The sequence below is a fragment of the Anser cygnoides genome, chromosome 1 (genome assembly GCF_040182565.1).
Source record: "Anser cygnoides isolate HZ-2024a breed goose chromosome 1, Taihu_goose_T2T_genome, whole genome shotgun sequence".
Lineage (NCBI taxonomy): Eukaryota > Metazoa > Chordata > Aves > Anseriformes > Anatidae > Anser > Anser cygnoides.
In genome coordinates, this window is record NC_089873.1 from 141,661,913 (window position 1) to 141,677,275 (window position 15,363).

Here is a 15,363-nt window from a genome sequence, read left to right on the forward strand (position 1 = left end):
CTGGGCATCGGTCAGCGGGTGGTGAGCAATTGCATTGTGCATCACTTGTTTCGTACACATTATTATTATTAATACTATTATCATTATCACTATTATTATTATTGTTATTATTATATTCCTGTCTTAATAAACTGTCTTTATCTCAACTCACCGGCTTCACTTTCCCGTTTCTCTCCCCCATCCCAGAGAGGGAGGGGGGAGGGTGAGCGAACGGCTGTGTGGTGTTTAGCTGCCAGCCGGGTTAAACCACAACAGGCAGACATACAGTCCCCTCATGTTGTATGAGTTTTACCAGATTCTACAGGAGACATTAAAAGTATTGATGTTATATTTTAAAACATTATACTGTCTTTTAACAATATAACATAGATTTGGTGTTGATAAAATCCAGCACACCATTTTGATAATACAGGAAAGGAAATGTGTTAAACAACAGAGACACATGATTTTCACCTTTTACTTTTCATAAATATCTGTGCTATGTTTGTGATGGACATGTTGCTTGGGATATTTTTAGGCAGGACTTTGTGTCTAAATAATATCAGCTCTCTCCTCACTTTAAAGCCCTTTAAGAAGTGTTACTACCACTGAGCCCCTTCAGGAGAGATCAGTGGCCTCAGTACATTGTAGTTATTTTTCCCATCTGAGCACAATTAAGATAATTCTCAACTACTCTTCACGACGTATTTTACCACACACACTAGTATGTATTAAAGTCATGAAGTAGTTCATAGATAACAACTTTCATGAAGTACATGCCGACATTTTAATCTGAAGTTGTCTCCGTGGGCAGGATGTGTCTCTTAGAGACAGCCAGCACAGCTGGGACGCTGCCCGGGTGATGTATAACTTGGGCCAGGTCCCTCCTTCTTGGATCATCACGTAGGGTTTGACCTGTCGTGACAAGGACAGCGACACACATTGACCACTAAGGTGACCATACTGAGGGACACCCGTGCCTGCTGTCCTGCAGGTGAGGGTTCTCAGCACACACAGATGATGAGGAGGAAGAAGTAGAGGGCCAGTGGTGGAGGGGATGTTTTACGCCACCTTGTACAGGCTGTGAAGGCTGGCAGGAGGTGCTGGTACCTTGCTGAGACCGATTTGCACCCTGCTTTTGGAAACAGGGTGTGGGGATGTAATTAGGCGAATCAGTGGAGCTATGGTCCCTCCCATTTCTCCCATCTTTCCAGCTGCAGTCCTTCTATTGTAATTGAAGTAGTATTATGTCACATTAGTCTCAATTTTCCATAATACCCCCACGGTTGGTGTGTGTCTTCATAACTCGGGGCCTATTTTACGGATGAGTCACATAATAGTCAAAGTTATTAATTTGTTACAAGACTGCCTACAATCCCAATTTCTACAGTGTTCCTACATTGCTCACAGACTTAAAATTTGGAGCCACTCATATTACTCACTACTTGATCAAAATAATTGGAAGGGTCGGTGCAACTGCTGTTTTACAGGGCCCCAGGCCACAGCATTGAATGTTGGCGAGTCAGGGGAGCCTCTTGTCCCATCCAGGTGGCTTGGAGCATCCCAGCCAGCCTTCACCCAGGCTAGGACACCTCTTTCTCATGAGCAGCCCCACAGGCTGTGATGGAGACACTCAGAGGTGTGTCTCCGTGCCACCTGAGTCAAGACAGCAGCATGTGCCCCTTAGGTGCTAATTAAAGTCCACTTCATGCACAGGAATAGACTTCCAATTAATGTGGTAGTCCTGGAATGTGCCGTGGGATGTGGACAGGAGCAGAAGCTGTTGCAGAAAAAAAGTAATTGGAGTGTTTAAATGACAAGGCCCTCGTGATTAGTCTGTGTCGTCCCATGAATTATCCCACAGTAACCCAGCGCCAGGTTCTAAAGGAGATGCTCACGTTAAGTTTTTTCCAGGGCTTCCAAGATCTGGGCTTCTCAGCAATCCAAAAATCTGAGGAAATCAGATTTTTTTTATTTCCTTGCTCATACACTTCCCACGTCACAGCATGGTAAACAGCCAAAGCTCTAGGCTGTTTAAAGACCTTAAGGAAAAATTTGCAAGTAACAAACAAATATGTCATCCTGAATGTTGTCCTGGAAAAAAGGCCAAAAATCTCCTTCCATGGGAAATCTTGAAGTTTTTCCTTTTCATTTTGAAATGACTTTTTATTTTGGAATTTCACTTGGAATGGAAATTCTAAAAGTCTGCCAATTCAAGTCAGCTGTGATTCAGCTGTTACTCATCCATAAAATTAATAACTTCATGTCTTGTTTCTTAATTCATAGAAGTTTAGTATTGGTTTATCATTACTCAAATATTATCCAAAGCACTTTTTTCTTTCAGGAAAGAAATAAGGAGGAGAGAACCTATCTGAAAGACCGTGCTGAAAACCAAGATGCTCGTTTTTCAACAGAGGTAATATATTTTGTGTTTTTTTATTCTGCTTTGCTTAAGGAAACACTGTAACAAGGCCATCCTCCCTTTTGCACCTAAAAGCTGTGAATCCTGTAACAAAGATCCACTTCAATGAGAAAACCTGTGCCGTCAAGCGATGCCTGGTGTACCCCGTACAACACATCTGCAAACAGGAATCCCATCAGGCTCCATTTCCTGCAGCCATCTACCAGGGCTTCAGATGCAGTTAAATTCTGTCTTGTAGTGGTATTGCAAAGGAATATTTAAATAAAGCTGTGATTGCACACCATGTCTGTGGTTAGTGGCCTGTGACAATAAAATGAGAGGTCTCGGCATCAAAGAAGTTTTTAGTTTAGTCATAAAAATTAGTACCAAAAGCAGTTTGAAATGTAGCCAACTATCAAAATGGTGTTGGCGCTCACAGATCTTATTCTTTTTGCTAAATTGTTTACAAGTATTTAAAGCAGCACAGGGTGACAGATACACGACAACTTTTGAGTAGCTTCATGTTTCTGATATTGTCATCCTACGACAATAGTAAACATAGAAAATGCTATTGCCTCCAAGAGCAAACAAGGAGCTCTTTGAGGGAGTTGCTGCAGAAAACTGCCCTCTCTAATTGACTCCTTTGTCAAGAGTCTTATCAGAGACTTTGTCAGTCTTCCCCTTTTGGGTCTTCCCAGGGTGGGTTCAATGAAATAGAACAAATCTCACTGCCCTAACAACCCCCACTCCGCTTCTGGACACAAAGCGTAAATGAGCAGCACCAGAATTTTGCCAGAAAGTATCTAGTTTTGAAAGATGTTATCAGCATCCTGGAAACCAGGAGCCAGGATGCCCCAGTCTCTAGCCTCAGTTTAACACACTGAACCGAGTGATTACTACTGATGAGCTGAACACAGAGCCCAAGAGTTCAGAGCAAGACACACACATGTTCCACCCCTGCTGCAGCCATCATTCTTCAAAGGATCTGTATGTGTAGCAAGCAAAAAGGAATTATTTTTGCACTGCTCCAACAGTCTTCTTTTTAGCTTATTTTGATGCTGCACTTGCTTTGATGCTGCATTTACAGGGCAGGGACGTTACCTTGTCCTGTAATTTCCATCATTCAGAAGAAATTCATGCTTGGAATACATAAATACATCATATGAATTTTCTGGGAAAGAGATTTAGGCAACTGGCAGGGGATGGCTAATGTTTTTGACAGAAAAACAAAGAAGTCAGCATAGCCTATTAGCATCTTCAGGTACTTCACCATTCTGATGCAGAAAAACACACACTTTTTTTCTTCCTCCCTGTTTTTACTTGCTGTTCAGTAAAACATTCTTGTAATAACAAAAAACATCATTGTAATTCCGTAAGTGAAATATAGCAAGTCTGAAAAAGCAGTCTGCAGTGACAGTACAGATTTCCCTACCTGAGAACGGAACTCAGGCATTCTCCACTCTATTTTTCACACCCTGTTCCTTTTAGAGTTAAATACTGGTATCCTGTCTATGCTACAGAAGTGTAAATGTCTAACTAGTTCATATATACTGGTGACAAACAATCAACTTTGTAATGCAGTCGGTAATAAAAGATGAAAGTTGAGCCTTTCATTTTTCCTGCTTTACCTTTTGGGGGTCAACTGCTAACTGTGAGCATTCATTCCAGGTATGCAAAAAGGATCCAAACTTTCACTGAAGGAGAGTGTTATTTTTCTGGTTGAAGATTAACTCAGCCATAGGCTGTTTCTTCCCTGAGAGAAATAGCTTTCAGATTTTTGAAAACATGCAAAATGACATCCAGCAGTTTTTCTTCTATATGAACACCTGCTTTACTTTTCCTAAAACTAAAGAATATTTTGCTCTGTAAGATGAAAATATCCTTTGTTGTGACAGCCATAGGTATTATAGCATTTAAACAATTTTGGTTTGACTTGATTTTGATTGTAATTTTTATTTGATTTGATTACTCAGATCAAATTGGGTAACTTTGATCTTTTTCATTGCATGTTTTCCTTTCTCACAGATATGTTTGGTAAATATATAAGCACATTGTAGTTTAAAATGTAATATCAAAAAAAAAGAGGTTATTACTTTGCACTTTTGCATATATAAAAATAACATTATATGCATGGCCTGTTGTATGGCTTGGCTGGTGCTAACGTTCAGAAAAAAATAGTGTGCTGACAAACACGTGATGTACGTGCAGGTGCAATTCAGACATTATTTTTCAGCTCATTGTTGTTGACTTCACATAGGAAGGAAAGGAATGCGTATCGGGACATTTCTATGCAGATCACCCAACCCCTCTTTGTTTTTGCTTCCCTCTCGCTAATGGGAATGAAACACGCTTACATTCATCTCAGGCTGATGTCAGATTTACTCTCCAGTTAATATCTGCAAAGCACAGTAAGATGGAATGTGCTAGACAAGGGCACCAGAGAGTATTCTTGTTTTTATTTATTCATTCCCAAATCAGTGGCAGATTTTTTGAAAACTATTCATCAAATTATGCATTTATAATTAAATGCTTATTAATTACGGGGGTATAGACCTGCATGTTCTCTTTTGTTTGTAGCATTTCTGAAGGAGAGTGAAAACAGCAGACCTGATTTTTTATTATTTCCTTTCCCATTGAGAATGTTAATGGTTTTCTTATGTCATCGTTCCCTCTCATCTCCATGTACTCGGTAAAACTAACATAAAAATGACCAGCCCTGGGAATTAATGCTGATACTAAGCCTCCATAAAAACACTTTGCAGGCAAAACTTTATGAAGCGCGGTGATGGGTTCATTTAGCATATTTCTGAGGAACTTTCCAGATGTCATTAAGATGTTAATGTAATTTTAAGCTAACTACAATTTTCTTGTGCACTATTTGATGCTTCCACTGTTGATATATGTGTATATTTTTGATGCATGCTCTATTACACCCACAGTAGTGACAAAAGGAAGCTTTATAAGAGTTTAATGTTTGAGAGTGAAGAAGCTAAATAATTATTACAAATAAATAAAGGCATATTTCTATTCCTGAGAACTTGCCTAGTTGATCAGTCTGCTGAAAAACATTGGAAAAAGGAAACGGGGATAGCTGTGAGCACCTGATGGCATGGAATATCAACTATAAGGTACGTGAGAGTCTGCTCTGAGGCAAGGTATTGTGTGTGTAAGATGATTCTTGGTTTAGATTTTGGAGGGAAAGCTGGGTCCACAGCCCATTTCATTACATAGTTACGAGCAGTTCACTCCTTTTTATACATTATAGAGGGTTTCTCTATACCACAATCAGTTTCATGAAAGCAGGGCTGTAGGAACTGCATTCATTTCTGAGGCTTGCTCATGATGGCAGGAGATAACAAGGGCTGGTATAAATGGCTGGAGAAAATGGCCACGAGGTAGGAATTTAATAGATTTTATAAAAAATCATGCGTTACTTAAGAGAGCCGGCTCTTCGCAATTACTGAAAGCGCGAGGTGATTATAGCTCTGCCTCAGCGGAGGTCTTCCTCTCTCGCTGCTCCCAGGTTACCACTCAGCACTTTCACATACCTGCAGTGCTGTGCAAATTACCATCCTTTGCTAGGAAATCCCTTTAATTTGCATCGAATTAGGGCATTGCCCATTGCCTTTCCCAGGAGCACAGGAAAACGCATAGATGTGAGGGGCTTGTGTGGCCACACCAGGAGTCGCAGAAACTGCTGATTTTTTACCTGATTTCTCTCAATTGAAACCACCTCTACCTGCAGTTCCTTTCCTCATAAATTCAGTGGCAAAATGCACGCTGGAGGTGGTGAACGCCAGCCAGTGCCTTAGCCGGAGCCCCTTCAATCCGATGCTGATGGAGATCTAGCATTTAAGGATTATTTTATTGCCAGACAGGGTTTGTTGCCTGCTAGAGCTACGACTGGGCTTTCCATCTCAGACTGTAAAATTGGAATCCAGCTATCCAATATTTTATTCATGTGACTACTGGCAGCTGCATGGGCTAGCTTCGCAGAGCAGGACAAGGAATTTCCCGGCTATTTTTTGCCAAGTGGAGAAGAAAGCCAAGCAGCAGCAAGGCTGCAGGAGATGGGAGGGTTATGTAACCTGGGCGTGCGCATTGGTACAGTTACATGTTTAATTAACGCTTACATTACGGTGGCTCCCGCAGGTGCTCCATGTCCTACCTGAAGTACCCTTCGTAGATTAGAATCTGAAAACAAGCACGACAGTGGCTTTGGAGAGGGGAGGACTGTCAAACATGCAGAAAACAATTACAGTTGCTTACCCTTTTAATGTAACTCCTGTTTTACAAGTGCCTTCCTTGAGCTGTGAAGGAGCAGCTCTTCTCTGGCAAGCATCAGTGCAAAAGAGGAACTGGAAAATGCTTTACGGGAGGATGAGATTACTTCAGGAGGCTTCTTCCATGCAGAAAAGGATGCCACGGAGAAAAGTGCTACAGAGCTGTAAGGGGGGGGAAGGGGAGAAAAAGTATCATCACAGAAATCATTGATGAAAGGGCTGCAAGAAATGTAGCCTACTGAAATTAAATCTTAATCTTCCTGACAAGTGTCTGCCTAGAAAGATTTATTGATTTTCATTTCAGAAAGAGTCAGCAAGGTCTTCTTAACACAGCCTGTGGTAGCTGTAGCAGAAGCAGAAAATATCTTTCGGAAAAATGCTTCATTTGGATTTTGAGGTTACTTGTGAAGTAGATGCAACCTTTGGCAAATTGTCCATCCAGGGCTTATTTACCATCCCAGTTAAGACAGTAGAAATGATTTATCGGGATGAGTCTGGGATGCTTGCATTGGTCATTAAACTTGTTTTTCACACCATGTCTTCCTTCTTGCTTATTAGTCTAATGGCGTTTTCACAAATATTGCATTTCTCTCAATGTATTCTCAGCCTGTAAAGACTTGTGCTGTGCAAACTGCTCAGCTGTCATAAATGACAAGACTGCAGCTGATGAAGACAGCAGTGATAACATCAGGCTCTGAACACTGAGACCTATTTTTACATTTTTGCTGTGTTGAAAGGGGAGGGGATTTCTGATAAGTATGGTTGAGCGCTGGCTGTCTGCATGTTACAAATAATTTCTCATGCAAATTTTGCACAAGGTTATGCTTTAGGTTCTCTTATAGCCTTGAACAGAGAAAATAAAGTCATCCATTCAGAGACAATAGTTCATTTAAAACCAAAAAAAAAAAAAGAAGTGCAATATGTCATCTTTGCAACAGAAAGGATAAAATAGCTTTCTGTGGCAAAACAGGCACCTGAAAATAATGTACAGACAGCAATTTGTGCAACACAGCTGTACTGCAGAATCCATAGGTATCTGGGGAATCTTCCCATAGACATGCATGTGTTGGGCTTGGGTTTCTGAGCATCAGCTACCAAGAACCCAAACTCTGATCCTGCTCCCCTAAGGCAGGAGAGCAAAATCCCCATAGCACAGCAGTGAGATGTTCATGTCTTCAGAGTCCTGCAACGAGCTTCCAAAGACCATGTTATGCCATTGAAGAAGCAGTGGGAAACAATACTCCAAAATAATGTTTAATGTCATCATTGGAAATTTCTGGTGAATGCAATGTGTACAGTCACTCATTATTTATTTCAAAAGTGGAATAGAAATGTTCCCATCACTGAAATCAAAACAAACCTAAGCTAATATCATTAATAAACTGTCCATTCATTTCTTTCAGGTCTGAAAATTTATGTACTGCAATCAAAAAAAATTATTATAAAAGTTAATTAGCTCAGTACTGTTAATTGATGTGTTCTGTAGCGTCCTTGGCATTTAAATTCTGTGTTTTTAAGACATAAATTAAATAAAATTAAGAAACATGTTTTAATTCTTAGTTCCATTAAACATGCACTGCATTTTAGGCATTAGGGAGCATGAAATTCACAGCAGACATTTAATGAATAATCAGATCTGGAAGATATAATTTGTCATAGCCACAGAAGGAGCAAGGTAAAAACCAAGCCTGACAAGTTAATTTAAAAAGTCTGAATATACTGGGTGGTAAGAATATTTGCTGGCTTTCTTTTGTTCTTTAAAATTTATTTTGGCATATAGAAAAAATAAATAAGGAAGAAAGTCTATAGCATGTGGAGTTACAAATCTTGACCAACAATATATTTAAACACTCAACACTTACTGGATGCGATTTTTCATGCTTTTCAGTACAAAATTTCCTCCTCGGAAAACTCAGCCAGTATTTAAAAGCATGTTTTCATAAATGGCTTGGCCTTACAACTCTGTAACTTGATGAGTCATCCTAGATCATGCTAGAGCTTACTCATGAGGAAGAATATAATTTTTGGATCCTTAGCTTCTGACCTCACATAGCATGATGCAAACTTGGCTTCCCCGAGTGAGAAAACTGAGTGCAGGCAAAACCTTCACCATACCAGGGTGTTGGGATCTCTCGCTGGAAGAGACGGAGCTCCTGTGCTCTTCTTGTGCCGGTAGCTTGCGATTTCCTATAACCTCCACCTCCAGATGAAAAGCTGCCCAAGGGCAGCAAGCGCCTGCGAGATCCGGCCCTACGCGCACCATCTGAGAAAGGACCTCCTGGGGCAGCGTGCCGAGACTTCTCCAAACCGGCCATGCACCTCCAGGCTTTCATTATGTTCTGTTTTTAGAGGGCTGGCATTGCCAGCGACTGCCTTCCAGAAAGTGAAATCCCTGCCTTCCCAAAGATCATGGGGTTAGAAATTATGTTATTAGAAATTACATTTACGTCTCTCTTTCTCCTTCTCCTTCCCTCTCTCCTTCTTTCCCTCCCTCCGTTCAGACAGATAGACGTGGACGCACCCATACATACCATGTACACACATACCCATGGGTGTATGCAAGTGTATGTATATACACACATAAGGTGGGTTTGTTTGCTTTCTCTTTTTTTTTCAGACCTCAGCAAGACTACAGCTCCAAATACTTCCATGATGGCTGCCAACCTAGTCCTCTGAGAGGAGAAGGGCAAGAGTGAAAAATCTCAAAAATCGCATGATTCAAGCTGGGATTCAAGCAAAAACTTGTAACTCATAAAGAACCTGTGAGCACTGGCAGTGACTGAAGCAAGTCCAGAGCACGAGTTAGCGATGTTTACATCATTTCCCACTTTGGACTTTTATATGTTGAGGTACATTTTTTGTTAGTGCAACAGAGCAGCTAGTAAGAAACTTGGCATTTCTGTGTCATTAGGCAACTGTCATCATATGAGTATTACTGATCTTTCAGAGTAATAACTGACTACCAACTATTTCACCAAAAGAAAAAAAAAATAATATGATGCAATTACAGGTTAAGGTTTGATCCCTAGCTGGTGGTTTGTTGCCATACAGCAAATGGTGTGTTTTGTAGTTGTCCCAGGTCAATTTCCAAGCAGCAGAGAACCATGTCTCTGGTACAACTGTGTGGCCATAAAACCTTCCTGCAGCCTCTCCAGCATGGAGAATGAAGCAGAAGATGTACTGCAGCCTGGGACACTCTTTTCTATAGATAATTTCTCTGCTAGGTTCAAAGCCGACAGTGAACTCCAGTTCCTTTTCATGCTCTTTCCGTGTAGCAGGCCCCTGACTGCAGATGAGGGCTCTCCCTGCCTTCTCCGAGGCGAGACCATGATGCTGGGGAGATGAGTGGCACTTTCTCCACTCATACCTATGCTCCTGAGGCAGGGTGTTTAGCCCTGCTGTTCCACGGTGTAATGATTCAGGACTGCACCAGTAAATGGAAGGGAAGGTTAATCATCCTCCTGGAAAGCCAGCAGTTTTAGTCACGGTGCAAAAACACCCGTGACAGCTGTCCTCTCTTTTACCCAAACCCAGAAAGAAGGGGTTACAAGGCTGAAGAGATCCCAGACAGTGATCTACAGCTCTGGCCTTCCTGAAATGTATTCCTCTGCAGCATCTGTAAGCGGTAAGTCATCCGTGTAGTCCTCACGGGTGTGTGACACATCCCTGAGCCATGGCTTTTCTCCTCTGGAATAAGGCCGTGTTTTAACATGGCACTGAGCACTTTATACTCAACATCAGCACGCGGGTCTAAATAAAACGATTTCTTATCATCTGTCCTGTTTTTATAGGATGGCTTATGGCTGAGTGAAGTGAAACGTTTGTGAATCACCCCCAAAAAACTTCTTGTAAGCTCAAAGTTGTAGTGCTACAGCTAAAATCCAGGCAACCACATGCTTCTCAGAACCACAGGTCTGAAGGATGTCTTGAGCAGTTTCTGGGAAGTTTGTATCTGACACAAGAACTTCAAGGTGTTTAAAAACTGAGTACTCTTTCTGTTCAAACATGTTATTACGTACAGTAAATGCTTTTTCCAGCTAAATAAATCTATAAACCTTTAATGAATGTTGTTTTTTTCTTCCAGATTTGGAAGAAAATCAGTGGTAGGGGGAAAGAGCAAGAGATAAGACTTCTTGGAAACTTAGGCCCTCAGACTTTTTACAATATTAATCTGATCCCCAAAGAAATGGAGGCCTAAATCATAAATCAACTGAAGTAAATGAAGTAATTTTCACCGGAGACTCCAGCGTTTAGCCCGTGTAGTGTTTGGGATGGACGTACCATGTCGAGATCTTTTGGCCTACCTCTGGAATCAATGCGTACAATTTCCATCTGAGCTGTTATGCCACAAATTCAGTCTCACCATTGCAACTGGAAGCGGCACAGGTAGCAAAGCAGCGCTCAGCAACAGCAGACAGCTCAGCTCTTCTGCACGGCATCCGGCTGGCTGCATAGCAGAAAGGCACAGATGACTCCAGGTACCTTATTCTCTGCATAAAGCTGGACAAAAACGTAATTACTTTTTGTGACTTTATAAAATGCTTCAGAAGGATCACTTAGGGTAGCACCGCTCACATTCGCGTCCTGAAATGCCAGTTGAGGGCACTGCTGCTAGCGAGGAGTATCTGTAGCTCATGGTTCCTTCTTTTACTACCTGGTTACCAAACACAATACTGAACCTGCTGTGGTTTCCCACAGTTGTTGATCCTAGGATCTAGACATAAGGCATGCCTTTAATTACTGATATAATTGTTTCCACCCCTGTATGGGTTATGTTGTAGAATCCCATAAGCTACATAATTGCCTGCATGTAGCGTTCATGTCATTATCCGTGTATCATAGGCGCAAAACCACACGCTCTTTACTGAAGAAGTCTTTACTGTCATTTCTATACACTTCTCTCTAGAAATTTTCCTGGAAATACCCTTCAAGACTTCAAGAAACGTAACTTTTATTGGTTCTTTCAAACCAATTGGATTTTTCTTGACTTCACATGGAACCAGTGACTGCCACACGCAGGAGCAAAGCCCAGCTCTCACAGGCAGCAGTCCACATTCATTCTCTCTTCTCTGTGGGGCATTAGAAGTGGCTGGTGAGACATAGGATCGTTCTGGCTTGCAGTGATAATTCAGGGAATTTTCAGCACTCAGCATTTGATTTTTTTTCTTCTAAATCAGACAACAAGAGGTCACCTTACATTCAAGGTTGCCTTATGCTTTGATAAGTACAATGCTCTGCCTGAAGGAAAAAAAAAAAAAAAAAAAGGCAAAAAAAACCCCCAGCTAATTAGAGCTTCAGGCAGTTTTCTACTAAAAGGCATATTTTTAGTTTGATTGGCAAGATGTCCTCCCAAGATAGATAACATACACTACTTGGTATTTACACTAGGATCTTCCCATGTCTTTTTCTGAGATTACTGAAAATTTGACATGTCTACACCATTCTCTGTATTCTTTGAAAATTATTACAAATGACAGGAAGGGATCTGGTAGCCTCTCCTATTTGTCTTGAGGTTTTCCCAATTAGAGAATGCAGGCACTGTGAAAACTTCAGCTGTATCTGCTTAGTGAAAAGAAGTTTGTGCCCAAAAGCTGTTCAGCAGCCGAGCACAAAAAGTAGTGGGAAAATGGAGATACAGAAAATCATCAGAGGAAGATGAGCAGAAAATACAGCTTTGTTTTTCAACTTGTACCTAGGAAAGGACTGATGCTGCAGTTGATGATGTGTCTCAGCAATGCTAATAAATTTGGGTATTAGCAGGGACTTCTCAGTGGAGCAGCCAGAAAAAAGTTCTCCCTGTTGTAGCTAGTATCCTTTCCTCCATTTCAAATAGCCGTGTTTAAGCAATTTCTTTTAATACTGTTAAAATATAGGTGGTTTTATTTTTCATTCCTGCTGTCATAGGAATGGAACAGAAGAACTGAAAAACACAAAAAACAGTTTTTCAGCAGAATGAAGTATTTTGCAGCATATTGGTTTTATATAGTACTCCTTGCAGAAGTGTCTAGAAGCTGGCTGAACGCGTAAGAGGAACGATGACTGATCTGTTGATCACCTTAGAAAAGTGCATTTATAGTGGGTCATTTTCCTCTTTATATCACCTCCCGGGTTCCTCTTTCATCACAGAATTTTACTGATAAGAAAAAGTTTATGGTATGCTGGGTTAGCAGAGTGCCAGGTGTGAAGGCATCAGGGCTGAAGGCTGCCAAGGTACCCTCATCTCCCTCCTTCTGCGAGAGGAAAACCCTGGATCCGTGCTGCAGGGAAGGGAGGCACAGCACCGCGGTCCCAGAGGAATGGCAGATGGCTGGGCAGATCTCAGATATCTTTGGCAACGGGGGATCGATAATTCTCATGCTCGGAATGATGGAAGAAGTCACCCTTCATGAGAAAAACGTGAAGCAAGCCGGCTTTCCCTCAGCACAGATAGAGGGGTCTCAGCCACACATCTAGCATTTCTATTCGTGAGTCCAGAAGGCCCTGCTTACTAAGCAATTTCCCCTTCAGGGGGGAAAGAAAAAGGCAGACATAAATGAATAAAAAAGCTCTCTGCTGCCTACAAATCTGAGGCTGCGAGCCATGGGCCTCAGAAAAGACTTTTGCTCTCAATTTTATTTTATTACAGTGGTAGATATACACCATAAATAAAATTAACTAAGATATTCATTTGCTTGATAACTAAAACAAATTTCCCTACCCATCAATATGCTCCTTGAAGTATGACTAAACGTGGACTGATGTCAGGTGAGTCACAGAAATGATAAAATAAAGCTGTTTATCTTTATGTGTCAGCTGTTGTGCCGTATGAAAGTCATTCTGTGGTACAGAGCTTATAAAGTTCAATGAGATTGTGCCGCCATAGTAAGAAACTATTCTAGGCTTTTCTTTTCCATTTAAAAGTCAAAAAAGAGGGGGGAAAAAAAAGCCATGATGTACAATCCTGATGTTTGCCTGCCTATGAATGCCTACTCTGAGCAAATGTTTTGTTGCAAAGGGATTGGTAACCCACCTGGATCGGTGCCTTACATTACCCTCCTGATCTCTGACCACACGGCAACCATAAACCAGATTGGCAGAGCTATGAGTCAATGTTCTTTCATGCTGACAGTGAGGACAAGATGGTTTGGCAAACTGCCTCGGTTGCTGTTTGCAACAAGGAGAGTATTTTAGCAACAAGCCTGGTCACCTCAAAGCAGAACACTTCAGGTCTAGGTCCCAGCCCAAAGACAGATTCAGGCTCAGGAGAGTCACATGAGTCTCTCATCAGTGCTTCGACTTGAATTAGGTCTTCCTCGAATAAAAACTGCATGGCTTTATCTCTACCATTACCTTTCTGACAATTTTCCCTAGCTGCCTCTAGGTTGCAGCCCGCAGCCCCCTGCAGATAGGCAAGGCAATGAGTGCTTTAGAATGATTAGTCCCGAGAGCACCTGCTCCAAAAGACAGTGCTGTGTTTTATCCATAACACGCTATGCAGTTTTATATTTTAATTGCTGCCTCTGAGCAAGTGGTGGTAAAGGAAGCCAGTGCCTTTCCCACCAGCCTTTTTCTACTTTGTAACTGTGGCAGTGGGCTCGGAATAGAAGCAGCATTTTTTCCAAGAAATGTGTTGCCCTTGAGTAGGAGGGCTTTCCAGTCACTGAGCTGTTGCTCACTGCAGGTAAAGGGAAACAGGACAGCATCTGGATGCTTCTGGATGGTAAAGCCAAAGCCTTTTGCCATGAATTTTCACATACAGGCAGTGCACACTGCAAAGCAGACATTTATAGACATTTTCTTGGACTGCAGGAAGGAAAAAAGTGGACATGGAAATGCCAAATAAACAGCACATCCAAGAGCAGCAATGGGGCAACCTCTAGGCAGATGGTTATTTGCATTGAGGAAGCTTTTACTGGGGGTTTCCCTTTATGTCCTGGGTCAGAAAATGGTTCAAGTGAAGCAGAACTTACTCTGTTGAATTCAGAATGAGTAATACCCAGGGACCACGTGCTGGGGGGGAAGCCATCAGAAACTCTTGTATTACCAATAACTTTGAAAAGAGTTTAACAAAGCAAATCGTAGTTTGTTAGCTGAGGAAGCAAATGTAACTGGTGGTAACGCAATGGACAGGCTATGGAATGAGATATAAACACAGAGGAAGAAATTTAGGGTGGATTTTCGAAAGTATCAGCTGTGAATTCCCAGCCTCAGGGTGAGTCATTTAGACCAGATGCAACATTTCAAGGAAACATTTCTAGTGAAGTGACTAAAGCTTTGGTGAAGGCCCAAGCGCAACGTGTTCATAGGCATCCCATGGGTCAGATGAAAGAAGTTGTTTGTTGAGGGGATCCCAGGCCAGATGGTGCTTGCAGATGAGGTGGAGACAAAGGCCACAGGAGGGGGACTTGCCCATATAGAGGGAAGCCTCATCCAAGTAACCAGGAGCTGCAGAGATGTAAACACACAACCAGCAACGATGGGGAGAACACATGTGATGAGCTGTCCAGGCACCTGCTGTGCTCCGCAGAGGTCAATAGCAGAAAAGCCAGAGTGCTGTTGGGCTGTGATTTGGTGAAAATGTGATCCATGGAAAATCCTCACAAGCCAAAGGGGAAGAAAACATACTGCCAGAATAACATGGAACTATCCATGATTGCCTGATGCAGACACAAACACAAATTCATCTTCCATTAAATCTGGAAATTCAGATTCATCTTCCAT

At 41.7% G+C, this 15,363-nt stretch overlaps 1 long non-coding RNA gene across 1 annotated transcript; it reads left to right on the forward strand.

Annotated features, from left to right (window-relative positions):
• LOC136787004 (uncharacterized) lies at positions 1-3,131 on the forward strand. Its single transcript, XR_010826695.1, has 3 exons — positions 1-21; positions 2,324-2,395; positions 2,477-3,131. It is a non-coding gene; the product is annotated as an uncharacterized lncRNA (long non-coding RNA).
• The last annotated feature ends 12,232 nt before the right edge of the window (positions 3,132-15,363 follow it).